General features: G+C 43.0%; 1 protein-coding gene across 1 annotated transcript in view; it reads left to right on the top strand.

Annotated features, from left to right (window-relative positions):
- Positions 1 to 7,301: 7,301 nt before the first annotated feature.
- FURIN (furin, paired basic amino acid cleaving enzyme) overlaps positions 7,302 to 12,776 on the top strand; it is a 292,604-nt gene continuing 287,129 nt past the window's right edge. Inside the window, exon 1 of the mRNA XM_069222641.1 lies at positions 7,302 to 7,407. The gene's annotated coding sequence lies outside the window, so the exon portion shown is untranslated. The remainder of the gene's footprint in view (positions 7,408 to 12,776) is intronic.

Here is a 12,776-nt window from a genome sequence, read left to right on the forward strand (position 1 = left end):
CCTGCTCCAGGAACCTTGGATCTCTGTTAAACCACCCCTGGACTGCCTCAGTCACGACTCCGAGACACTCCTCCGCCTCAACACCAGACATCTCAGCAACTGCTGCACCATCTCCCCCAAGGACATCCACGGACCTTTCACCTGCAGGAACTGCAACTTCAGCGCCAGCCTCAACAAGGTGAAGGTACTCTTCGCACACAAAGATACCAGCAACCTCCACAACCCCATCAACTGCCTACTCTTGAACATCCGCTCCCTCCACAAAACCGCCACCGAACTCTGGGATTTGATTGACACCACTTGACCGGACATCGCCTTAGTCTGGTGTGAATCTTTTATACTAACTAGATAATTCATATCCAAGAAAGATGAAATTAACATACACAGCCTTAGATTTATGAAAATGTATTTTGTATCCATACAGCAAAAAGAGTCACTGTCCTGTCCACCCTATCTAAATGTTCTATCAAATCATTATCCATAATGTAGTTATCACTGATGTACACCACCACCTCAGGATATTGCAAAATCTCCAAAATTATTGCTGCAAAAAGCCCAGGGACATTCTTATATTCTTGGAACAATGCCCATACAGACATACTGAAATTGGCTGAAGAAAATAACATTGCCATGTGTTGACTAAAGAACGTGTTGAAGATATCCATTTTTAGGTCTCAGCTCCAGACAGCGTGCATGCGCTGTTTCAAAAAGAGACCTGGTGTATGTAATTTGTGGGCTTCACCCTGCCCATAGGCTTCCCATTTGCTTGCACCATTGTGGCTTTTCAATTCTTTATCACCATTTGTCGACTGCATGCATACGTCAAGCCTCTGCGTCTGTTTAGCTGGCCCTGACAGCAGGGACCAATTACTACCATTCATCCACAAGCCACATTAAAGCAACTGTTTCTGGGACTACTTTTTCAATTGATTTTTAGCGCTTGCTCCTAGCGCTGTTTGTCTCTGCATTTAAAAAAACAAGGTAAAATTTCAGATTCTGTTTACTGAGGGCCATTTACTTTTCTTTCTCTGAAGGAAGGGCTAGTCCGATTTTTACTTCCCAGCTATAGTGTTTACTCATTATTTAAAATATATTACGGAGAAGTTGACAAGTACGACGAGGCGTCTAGAGCTGCATGTGCACTTTTCATTGGCCATCTTGAAAGGGTTTTCTCTTGCTACAGATTTCAAGTGCAAAGGAAGGAGAGCCCTCTATATGAAGCAAAGGAGAAGTATGGGAAACCGCCTTCGACACAAAAAAGGGAACAAGGAGAGGATGTCTTGGCCTTATTTTGTGGACATTATGATTGGTTATTGAAGTCATGCGGTGTTGATGACGTTATATGTATTCATGGGAGCTGTTGTTTCGTATTGCTGCTTTGAGATTTCAGTAAGGAAGTTATGCATAATCTTCGCCTCTGTGCCCTTAGTGGAATTTAAATTTTCCTTTACGCTTACTAGGAAATTTTTCATCATTGGTACGGTCTTGTGTGTGTAACCCATGGGTAGTCAAAGCTCTACTTCAAAATGGGCGACATATGTTTTTTGCAAACTAAGCAAAATATGGCACAGTTTTTATACATAAATGCTGTGGCACATTGCAGGCTGAGCCAATTTACCAACTGGAGTCAGGCAATCTGACGGACTGTAACTCATACACCATCTACCCATTATATGAGGATGATGGTACCTCAAGGGCAACAATTGGTCCGGTGAGACTACAAAATAATTTACTGCATCATTGAGTTCTGAAACACATTTCACCATGGATGGACACACACAAGAAATCATCACAATATATGTATGATAAAAATTTGCATGGGCTCACCGATTTAACCTGCACAAGGACAACAGTCCTAATTTCATGGTGGCCCCTCCTAACACACAGGGGTGCCAACTTGTCACCCATGACCAAAATACGTACCAGGAATCCAGATATTCATGCAGTTGGGACACTCAGCCCAGAGGTGCACATCTGTGACCATACAGGGGGCTTTTTTTCACCCCAACATACTCACCCCCACCCAACATCACTTTGAATTCACCTACCCTCGTGGAACTGCACGAAAATTGTCATGCCAAACCTTAGCTGCATTCAATAAGTAAATGCCAAATTTCTTACAGGTTCATTGAGGACTACTTATAGGCAACTCAAAAAAGCCCTTTTCAATGGATCTATAACTACACAGTGTATTGGTGCATATTTATACAATATTTTTATTATATTTGAAAATTTGTAACATTAAGAGTATAGTACACGTTCTAAACTCCCTTACTCCAAGGCACACAAAGTTGAGAGTTTAAGAAAAGGAGGGACTCGAGTAAAATGGTTTACCTTTGATGATGCAATTTGGTTGTTACTCAAATGCTTTTATTACTCAATTTGCATTTAAGTTTTCTAGTTACACATCATGCAATTCAACAATGGTACGCGTTTCTCCTTTGTTCTCCATTTTCATATCTAAGAAAAATAATTATTTTCCCCTAACTGCCTTTCATGACCTACATCACGTTCAATAAGGTCGACTTGAAAAATCCACGTGAAACACAGTAAATCAACCTGATACAATATAAAAGTTTTTCTAAAGAAAAATGATCAGGATTTTAAAAAGTGGCCAAATCGCAAACGAGCAAACATATTTTGAGCACAACTTAATCCACGGTACACAATTTAAGAGTGTGTACCGGAATGACTGGCACTCAAGATTTGCACAAATGTTTTCCCTGTTTAAAAAAATAAATTTAAGGACAGCCCCAAAACCCTAATGAAGGGAAATAAGTAAATTGGCAAACCAAAGATAAATGCTGCAGTAGCCCATTGAAGAACAACTTGCCTGCCTGCTGCAGCCATATGCTACATTTGAACTCTTATGTCAGTGAAATAAAGTTCAAGTTCTAGCTTTAGATGTGAAGGATAATTTTTAGCTGCCCTTTAAAGAACAAAAACCTACATTTTTTATCTTCTTAAAAAAATAACATTAAGGGTGGCAGTGGGCTGTGTATGGATCCTGTGTTTAGCTCGGTAATAGCTCATTCATTCCATGACACAAGGGAAGGGTCAGAACTCAGATGCCTGCAGGCATTAAGCCCTTAATAAATTCACAAGAGGAGGAGTCCTACTTAAATGAGGCAGGGAAGCAGGCAAAATTAAATAAACTCATAAATGATTACATCTAGATATCACGGGGGAAAGACATTCTGACGTTTAAAGAACTGCACATATGTGGTTCTTTCCATACGCCACAGGTACTGGTGACTCAAAACACTTTGTCGGTGCAGAACTGAGGTTACCTCTTTGTAGTTATCAGTTGCATTTGTGGTCATTTATTCAGTTACGTTAATATTTATGATTTTATGGGACGTTTTTAAAGCACCCTGTCTCTCTATTCGGGTCTCTTAGAGCAATCGAAGTTAAGTTATAGAGCTGTAGTACATGTATAGAAAAACCAAATGGACTGAATAAGAAGTGAAAAGACAACTCTTCACTTGTTTCCTGAAAAATAAAGTTCTTGGTTAAAAAAAATTGAGCATGAAAGGATCTCTCTATGCTCCAGCGTCTGTGCATAAATTTAGGCACCTGAAACAGGAGATGGGATGCATATCTTAAAAGACCACCCTGGTACACTTTTTACAAGTTTCTGAGACAAAATTTCAGTCCACTGCAAGACTAGATTTTGAGTCTCAAACAGAAAGCTTTTAAATATATCTGTTGTGCAACAGAAGTCACTGCACATGTTTCAAGTATGCAGAGACATGTTTCTATTTATCCAAATTAAGCCTGGCCCTACTTGTAGAATTTTGAATCATCTGAAAATGATGGCAATCAGAAGCCCTAAATAGGCAGCACGTCTAAGGTCAGTGCAAGGTTGTATGAAAGCAATGGAGTGGTGATCCAATGATTGAAAATGGAAAAGGAAATATACAAAGCAATACCAAAGGCAGAAGAGCTGCTCGCCAAAAATAAGGTAGGATCCATGTGTCCCCAAACAGTCTAACGGTTCAGGAAGAGCACCCACTGAAGAAGGTCAGAAGCTGATATCACGCTCAACTGCTTCTGGATATGTAGATTTGGTGCCACCAAACAGTGCACCAACCAATATGTTAAACAAGACAAACAAATGTACTAAGCATGCTTTTTGATTGCATGTAACACTGTCCGATTTGGCAAAAATCTGGTTAAGTATTGTCCGCCTAGTACATTGATTCTGCTACAATCGTGAATAAGCCTCAGTGATTTTTACTTTTGCAGAAATTTCTGGGCCAGCATTTTTGTCAGAGGCCTCAGCCCATAAATTAAAATATAACACAAAGAATTTTCTGAACACGAAAAGGGAATGCACATGTAGTTACGCCTACCATTTAAAATAGTCTTACCCAGGGTTGGGGAGAGGTAATACAAAATACACCCGTGTTTTGTCTTAAAAAAACATACTGCCAATTGAAATTTGTTATATGTAGTTTTACAAAAAAAAGAAAAAAAGAGAGAGCAGCACATGCCTACGGAATATATAACATGGGAAGAGTTTGTTCAATAAAGTTATGACATTGGGGGTAAAGCTGGCCCCAGTCAACCCAGTGCCACCATGAACACTGGTGTGCTACAGGCGCACACAAGGCCCCTTGCGTGCATAAAAACTGGGAGTGCAATAAGCAACGCGAAAAGAGCAGTGGCAGGAATGACACAGGATGCAGATATGCCGGTAACTAACTTCCAAGCTGGAAGTTTCACCTTTTATTTGCTAGGTTCTGACGTCATAGTCGGGACCAGACACCTGATGTTCAGGAGGGGCTACTTTCCGAAAAACCCTACAAAATACCATAATGTGGTGCGCCCCGAGTCGCACAGCATACCATCCCTCCCAAATCAAACAGAACGAAACGTTCGGGAAAAAACACAACAAAATAAAGGCAAACATGGGTATACTTCGGGAGGTGGATAGAAAAACAGAAAAACTTGAGCAGATCAGCAACACCAGAGCACCCGCACCAACCATATAATGACTTTAATAATTAACTTCAAAGAAAGTCATGGCAGAGCCAATTTCAGCATTAACAGGTGTCAGAGAGTCTTGTCTAAGTACGGATGCACCATCACTTGCGGTCTGGTTCTCCTTCGGATGAACAGTGCTTTGGGAGGTTCCTTCTGGGGACTCCATGTCCTTAGTCACATTGTTTTCATCACTGGGTGACGGAGAGTTCTCCTCAACGAGGCCACCTGCTGGCTGGTAGAATTTCAAGAAAAACAAATTCCAAGTGACAGTCTCTGTGCCTCTTGTGCCAGTGACCATCATAACTTGTACTCTGGCCATGGAGTGGGTTCAAAAAGGAGGGAAGTTTCTCCCCAGGTGTTTATCTTCTATGAGGACCATGTCTCCCACTCGCAGGTGTCAATGTTGTGCTGCCTTCTCTGAGGACATCTTGTAATTTCTGATCTTTCGCAGTCCTAGAGCACTTGATACTTTCTCTCTGATGGCAGATGGAGGCTCTATGTGAGTAATGGTGTCATTTGCGGCTTGGTTGAGGCATGAGGTACTTGGACTGAGCCCAGTGGTAGAGTGAGTCAGTATGCTCTGAGGAATGCATACAGAGCAAAGTCCAGAATCTTTCGCCAGGGTGATGTGTTCTGTTGAGGGTCCTCATCAAACGCTCCACTTCTCCACTTGCTTAGGGCCATCGGCATGTGATCTTCTGGTGTTGAATGTTCCTGGACTTCACGTATTCAGCAAACTCCTGGCTGGAGAACGGGCCTGTTGTCTGTGTGCAATTCTCATATGAGACCGTGTGTGGCCATGATTTTTTCAAGGCAAGGAATTGTTTGGCTCAGTGTCAATGTTTCAATAATCTCCACTTCAGGATATTTGGAGAAATCATCAACCATAACCAACAAGCGTTGCCCGCCTGGGAGACTGCCAAAGTGTGCACTGGCTTGGGGCCAGGGCATAGAGGAGATGGGCATTGTGATAAATCGGTGCAGGTTATTCCTCGGGACTGGCCACCTGGCACATGGAACATCGGCTGACTGTCTGCTCCACAAGACTGTCAAGAAAAGGAAACCATACTTTGCTCTGCAGTCCGGACTTTATTTTAATGATGTACTGATGTGCGGATTGAGCCAGATCCACCACTCGCTGTTGAAGAACTCTTGGGATTACGAAGCGAGGTCCTCGTAGCAAAGAACCTTACAGGGAGAAAGCTGGTTTGTCAAAGACACGCCACAGAGATGTTAGCACTTGCCCTGCTTCAATTGCTCGGTAGGACAAATCGTGGGTAATTATCGGGACCACAAACCCAATGCGCAAGAGGGGCTTCTTTAAAAAAAACACCTACAAAATACTGTAACGTGCTGGTCCCCAAATCGCACAACAGAACAGTAACTAACCTCCCTGAAGGAAGTTTCAACTTTTATTCTCTAGGTCCTAACATCACGGGCGGAACCACAAACCCGATGTTCAGTAGGGAATTCTTTCATAAAACCCTTCAAAATACTACAACGTGGTGCACCCCAAGTCGCATAACATAAACACTGTATCCAGTCCTGGGCTTTCACGTGACATGCTCTATGCGAGTCGCCCAGGTTTGATCCATGGTCATTAAAAGACCAAGAATAGATACGGCATTATGAAAATAACAGGTTAAAATGGGCACCCAATTGACCACAGTGCTCACATTTGCTCTGTAAAGACTTTTCTTATGATGCCACGTGGGTCCGATACCTCCTGGGCATTTTCTGAGACCCAATATAAGAAACGTGTTTTTTTGTGATGTCATACATAGGTCAAAGATCGTGAAATTAATTTCCTGTGACGTATTCGCTAAGCTAATTGCATTTCGACTCCAACCCCCTTTGGTCAGAGGATCCAACAACGGCCTCGCACGGTTCGAGTACCTGCCCTGGGACGCTGATATGCCTTATCTCAACACTAGGCTGGACTATCATTGTTCCCTCTCCGGGATCAGCCGGGCTGCCGCTGCGCCCCGCCTCACGGTGGCTCTGGACGGTCTTCCAGCAGTTACGGCTCCTCGCGCTAGTGACAGGCTCAGGACTTAATGTAAGCCTGCCTCCCCGCGAATGCCTCAACTCAATGAATTTTGACAACTAGCGCGCGTGGAGCACAGACAGTTACTTCCGGGGCGGGCGAGCAGGATACATCCGGGGAGGCGGAACAATAATTTCCGCGGTGGCAAGCCCACCCTTTCCGGGGTGGGAACTCCTCGTTCTTTACCCTATTACAGGCCTCACTGGGCGGTACCTCGACCTAGCTCCACCTACCGCCGCCCCCTAACGTGTCAGTCAGTATAAACCAACGCTCCTATTGCTTCTCTCCGCCTTCAGTTTTTGAAGTACTCCACAGTGGAAAGCAAGGTAGAAGCAGTCGGAGTTTTAACACCATTCGTCGGGGGACGGGAGGTAAGTCCCGCTTTCTACATCCTCCCGCCTTGTTCAGGGCTGTAGGTATGCCTGCTGGTGGCATTTGGCTGCTGTGATGAGGATAAATAGTAATCCTATTCTCCGCGCTAAGGGGTACTATTGTGGTCCGTGAACTTCCTCCTACTCCCCACTGCTTCTCAAAGTCTAGCATACCTGCACTTGAGCCTTTCCTTATCATATATTCTTTTTCTTGAATTCCTTTTTCTTTCCTTGTGTCCCCCTTCCTTTCTCGTCTTATCAGTTGTTTGTTTTTATTCTATCTCTTCTCCCTCTCTCGCATTTCCTTCAGTAAACCCACCCCTCGCCGATGCTTCCTTTCGTCCCCTTCCTTCTAGCCAGATGGCTTCTCTGCTGCCTACAGCACTGGTCTGTAAGGATATTCTTGCTGCGAGTTACTGTCTTCTCTGGAGCTGACAACATACATTGTATCCATCGGTGTTTTCAGCAGATCCTCGGGGGAGGGGGGATCTCCAGCTCCAAAGGCTCGTTGTTGTCATGCCTAGGGGGGAGGACGAGGAGGGGAAGCACTTGAGGCTCCGATGATTTATGGTGGTGAGAAGGAAGGCGTGTTTCTGTTTCTTTAAATAAGAGGGCTATAGTCCTAGATCTCAAATAAGCGTCCACCAAACGTTGATCCCTGGGGTTGTTAAAAGCCTTTAATAAAACGGATATCGTTTGTGGACGGGGGGAAATGGCTATTGATTGATGATGTGTCTTACCAGTGATAATGCTCAGTTATGAAATCCATTTGTGTACCTGGTTACAGTATTTGCATACTTTTGAGTAGTCATGGAGCACTGAATTTCTGTTTTTTTGTATGATGCATGTACGTTGAAGGCTGTGCCCATAGTTTACTTGTTGGCTTTTGTGGTACAATGATGGACATTTGTTAAAATAAGCCGTTATTGGTAACTTTAAAAAAGGAACGACCCATACCACAATCCTTGTCGGGAAGCGCGACAAGAATATCGAACACCTACCTCCTAATTTTTACACCATCACTTCGCTGGCAGTCTTTAAATCGGAGCTGAAAGCCATTTTCTTTCAGACATTTTTGCTTACCTTTCAGTTGCTATGTGCTCACTCTCCTTTATGGCTTAGTAAGCCATAAAGGTGAGAGAGCCGGGCTTGGTCTCAACAATAACATTTTAATGCACGGCCTCTAATGCACCAGAAAGATGAGCTGGAAGCTTGTTACAGTGAACGTCTTTCTGATCCTTCCCATTGCTATTTACTTTTCAGTTATTGGAAGTTTTCCTATTATACTGGACCAAAGCACGTGGTGGGCAACTGCAAAATTGTGTCCTTTGAATGCACCCTAAGCTTGCCTGTGGCATCACATAATGTACCCTGACTCCTGCATGGTATCCATCTTAATCTATACACTTTCCTGATCCGTATTTGGTGTTCATATCCTGTCTTTAGTGTCATACGTTGTTAGGATTGTCAGTATGGCACACAACATAGTGTTTGTTTTCTTTCAGAGAACAAATATTTTCTCATCTGACAATGTTAGCTTTGAATTTAAAAGAGGCATATCCAGGTGTACAGGCACCAACTCCTGCAGAAGACCAATAAACTCTCTTAATGGTCCTGGTATGGCATTGATCACCAGGTGAAGCAGTTTGAATAACTGTGGATACATATGAGTTAAAAATAGTATTTTTGTTAACATATGCAAACTTTTCAGCGTGCAATGTTAGCAAATTCATATTAACTCAGATTCCACAACTGAAATATCACATGGTCCCAGTGAACTTGTTTATGCACAATATTTATTTTTTAGGATATCACTATTTTGAGCCAGTTTGCAATAAGTGTTGTGCAGGCATATCAATTTGCTTATTCAAATACTGCACTTCATATTTGGGCAACACTTGTACTGTACAACAGCCAATTCTACTTCTATTCAGATTGAAATGGCAATTTCTGCGATATTGGTCATACAGTGTCATCTCATTTGTGAAAGATTTACTGTGTGGGATCTAAATCAAATTGTCTTACTCTCCTGTTAGCATTTGGATTGCTTTTCATATGTTTTTCTACAGAACTCTGGAAACAGCTGAAAGACAGCTAAGCGCACAAAGTCTAATGACATGGTTTGAACTTTGCACATTTAACGAATCGGGACTGTGTGTATTTATTTAGTGTCTAACTTGAATTGCATCACTCTTTCGCTACTGAACTTTTCTTAAAAGTCTCGTTGCTGTAGGTGCCATTTCTCATTTTATGCATACTTGAGAGGACTCGCATGGCAGGGACAGGACGTTAAATGTAACTCGATTGTCACTTCATTATACGGCCAGCCCTACATCATGGAATATTGCATGTGTTGAAGAGGGAACCTCCCACTCCCTTGCCATGTATTTAATTAAGGTAGCCTATTTCTCAGTGAGTGCACATACATTTACCTTTTAATGATGTAATGCCCTGTAGTGTACTGGAATCTGTATAGTGAGAGTGTACAGCACAGGGAGTTATTGACGGTAGTACCATGCACATTTTTCCAGCCCAGCCCCTGGAGTATCTACAAGGCATTTATGTTATGATTTACTCCATTTTGGAGCTGGTCTAGTCTGATCTGCTGTGCACGTTCTTATGCTGCTGAAACTATAGGTTTTGTGTAAGTTCCAGGTTTGCTGCCGAGCTCAAAAAGAGCAAAGCACAATTTCATAAACCCAGTGTTATTTGAAATTGATTTACATAATTAGAAATGTAGGTATTTGGTATTAAAATATTCGTTCAGGTGTGTGTTTTTTTTGTTTTTGTTTTTTTGTTCTCTCCTCTGGATTCCACATTTGCTTTACAAAGTAAATGCAGATCCTTTACTCAGTTGCACCCTGTGTTATGTTTGTCTTCAGACACAGACAAAATTTGTTTAAACATTAGGAAATGTTGTTGTTGATGGTTGGGTGTTGATTTAAAGAAGTAAATTGATCCTTCCACTCCTCAGTCTCCAGCCCTTCATAGGAGGCATGGTCTAGGCTTGTAATTCACTGGACTTGATGTATTCTTCACGTTGAACACTTGAAGGACTCCGAGTTGTAATTGCTATTTATTTTCAGGATATTTAAAAAAAAAAATGTTTTAATATACTTATTCAGGGAATCCTTCCTTCAGAATCTGTGGAAACTCGGTCCCTGCACCTGCCTCTTGACCTCAACCAGGTGTGTCCCTGGCCTAATGCACAATACTTTTGAGGCTTAGTAATCGTGGACCCTGTTGAGCAGGACAGTACCAGGGCCCTCGTGCCTTCGTATTTCCAGGAGGATGCTTCCGATGGACTCATTGTGGTTCTTCCAGCACTGGCGAGTCTGCATTTGCCAGCCAAGTCCCACGTGTGTCAGTATTGGCCGGGACAGACTCCTCTGCGTGGGCGGCTGCCTTTGTTGTGTTTGTTTACAGATGCAAATTTACATCTCTAGCTTTTGTCTGAAGAGCAGCCAAACTGGTCTGTGTGTTTTTAGCTGCAGGGGAGAGGCGTTGCTTAGATTCCGGGAAGAGCCGAGTGCCACGTATGGTTTTACGCTTTTAAAAAACGATGATGTGAAAGATAAATGTTTAAGGGTTTATAAAGCACTCCATTCTTGGTATCCCTTTATCAAGTCACTTAACAGTGCAGCAGTATGAAGTGCCATCCAGGGTGATAAATGTGGCAAGGAAAATAAAGTAGGGTGAGAGTAAAGGGTAGTAGTGACAGCTGCTTCAATAGTCTGAACAAGCATCTTCTAACATAGATGTGCAGGCTGACACTTTCTCATTTGAAGGAGTTTAAAAGCCATGTAGGCTTGGCGGGCCGAAAAGTCCTTCATTCTAGAGGGCGCGCTCTCAGCGTTAACATCCTTGAAGACTAGCTTCCAGTAGGCAAGTGCGCGCCTGGGGCCGTATTACAGAAAGTTCCATGCAAATGAAGGAATCAAATTGCCTCTGCGATCGTTCTGTATTATGGACATGGGCGCAGAGGCAATCATGCCTTTCAGTGGGCCTTCTAAAGGCTGTCCTCTAGAGTGGAGAAATAGGGTGATAGGGTGCCATGGATCCACCCCTCAAACCCCCCCCCCCCCCAACAATTCAACATCCCCTTACAGGCATGTGCTGTCACTCACTGCACCCACTTGCAAGAAGATCTCTCCGCCCCTCTTGAAAGTGCAGGCAGCATGCCTTCTGCACAGTGAAACACAGAACAGCTTTGATGCAGCTGCTATGTGTTTCACTGAAATGATCTGTCCCCAGGGCAGCGCAAGTTTGCGCCTTCCCTGGGGGCAGCACATTACCTGTTTTCGCCAGCTCACCTGTTTTTAAGGTGCACTGCGATGCAAATAGGGAAATGACCCTGGAGTGTTTGCTTGGTAATGGCAGTGAATTTTTTTTTGTCTGTTGAAGGTATGAGAGCAATGGTCAGATAAAGCAGGGACATACCATGCCCTTCTGATACCTGACGGGTCACCACTTGACCTACATATTGTGCTATTGGTTGCTTCTTGGTTAGTGATGAGAATATCTGCGCATACAAATGCTACTGGACACAGCCTGCCCCTCCAGAGAGCACAAAGCTGACTGTTTTTTCTCTCTTGCAGGCAGTGTGTTCATTGGTTGTAATTGGATGTTGGAAGAGTTTGGAACCAAAATGAGAGAAATGCAGGGCACCTAATATGTGTTCGTTCTAATTTGCTTGTGAACAATGTATGGCATATTTTGCTTGTTCAAAACATTACTATTATACATTTACCAGTCCTGTGCCCCAAAAGAAAAACCAGCACTGACAAAGCCAATAGGTTTTGAGTTTTTAACTTTTCCAAATCTGACCGATTGCATTTTCCAATGCCTTTTTGCAAATATGGAGGCCATTCCCTCGTTATATATATCCCTCCTTATGACTCTGGCTCCATCCTAAGAATGTATCCAAAAGTGTGAATCCTAAGCCCTCTTTTTCCCCCCCCCCCCCCCACCCCCCCACAAGTGGGCAAATCGCCAGTCCTGGACATTCGTGTGATAGTCTAAATGCGTTCTGTGTTGAAGTCTTGTTTTGCTTCTGTTGAACTAATTGCAATCACACACCTGAGGCAGATGATTTGTAGGTTCTGCGCTGTGGTGAGGTGGATCACCAGACCTAGGATGTTGGAATTCATTTGTGTCATCTTTCTGTATCAACTGACCTGCCGGACTATGTCTGTGCACCCACATACATATCTGAAACAAATGTGAAGGAAGGCAGAAGATTAGACCAAATACAAAGAAATTAAATAAGGACATTGTGTGTACTATGTATACATGTTGTACGTAGGAAATACATTTCTGAGACACAAGTATGGTCCTAACAGAACCAATTCTGAGCTCTTTATTATATT

Source organism: Pleurodeles waltl, chromosome 3_1, assembly GCF_031143425.1.
Source record: "Pleurodeles waltl isolate 20211129_DDA chromosome 3_1, aPleWal1.hap1.20221129, whole genome shotgun sequence".
Taxonomy (NCBI): Eukaryota; Metazoa; Chordata; class Amphibia; order Caudata; family Salamandridae; genus Pleurodeles; species Pleurodeles waltl.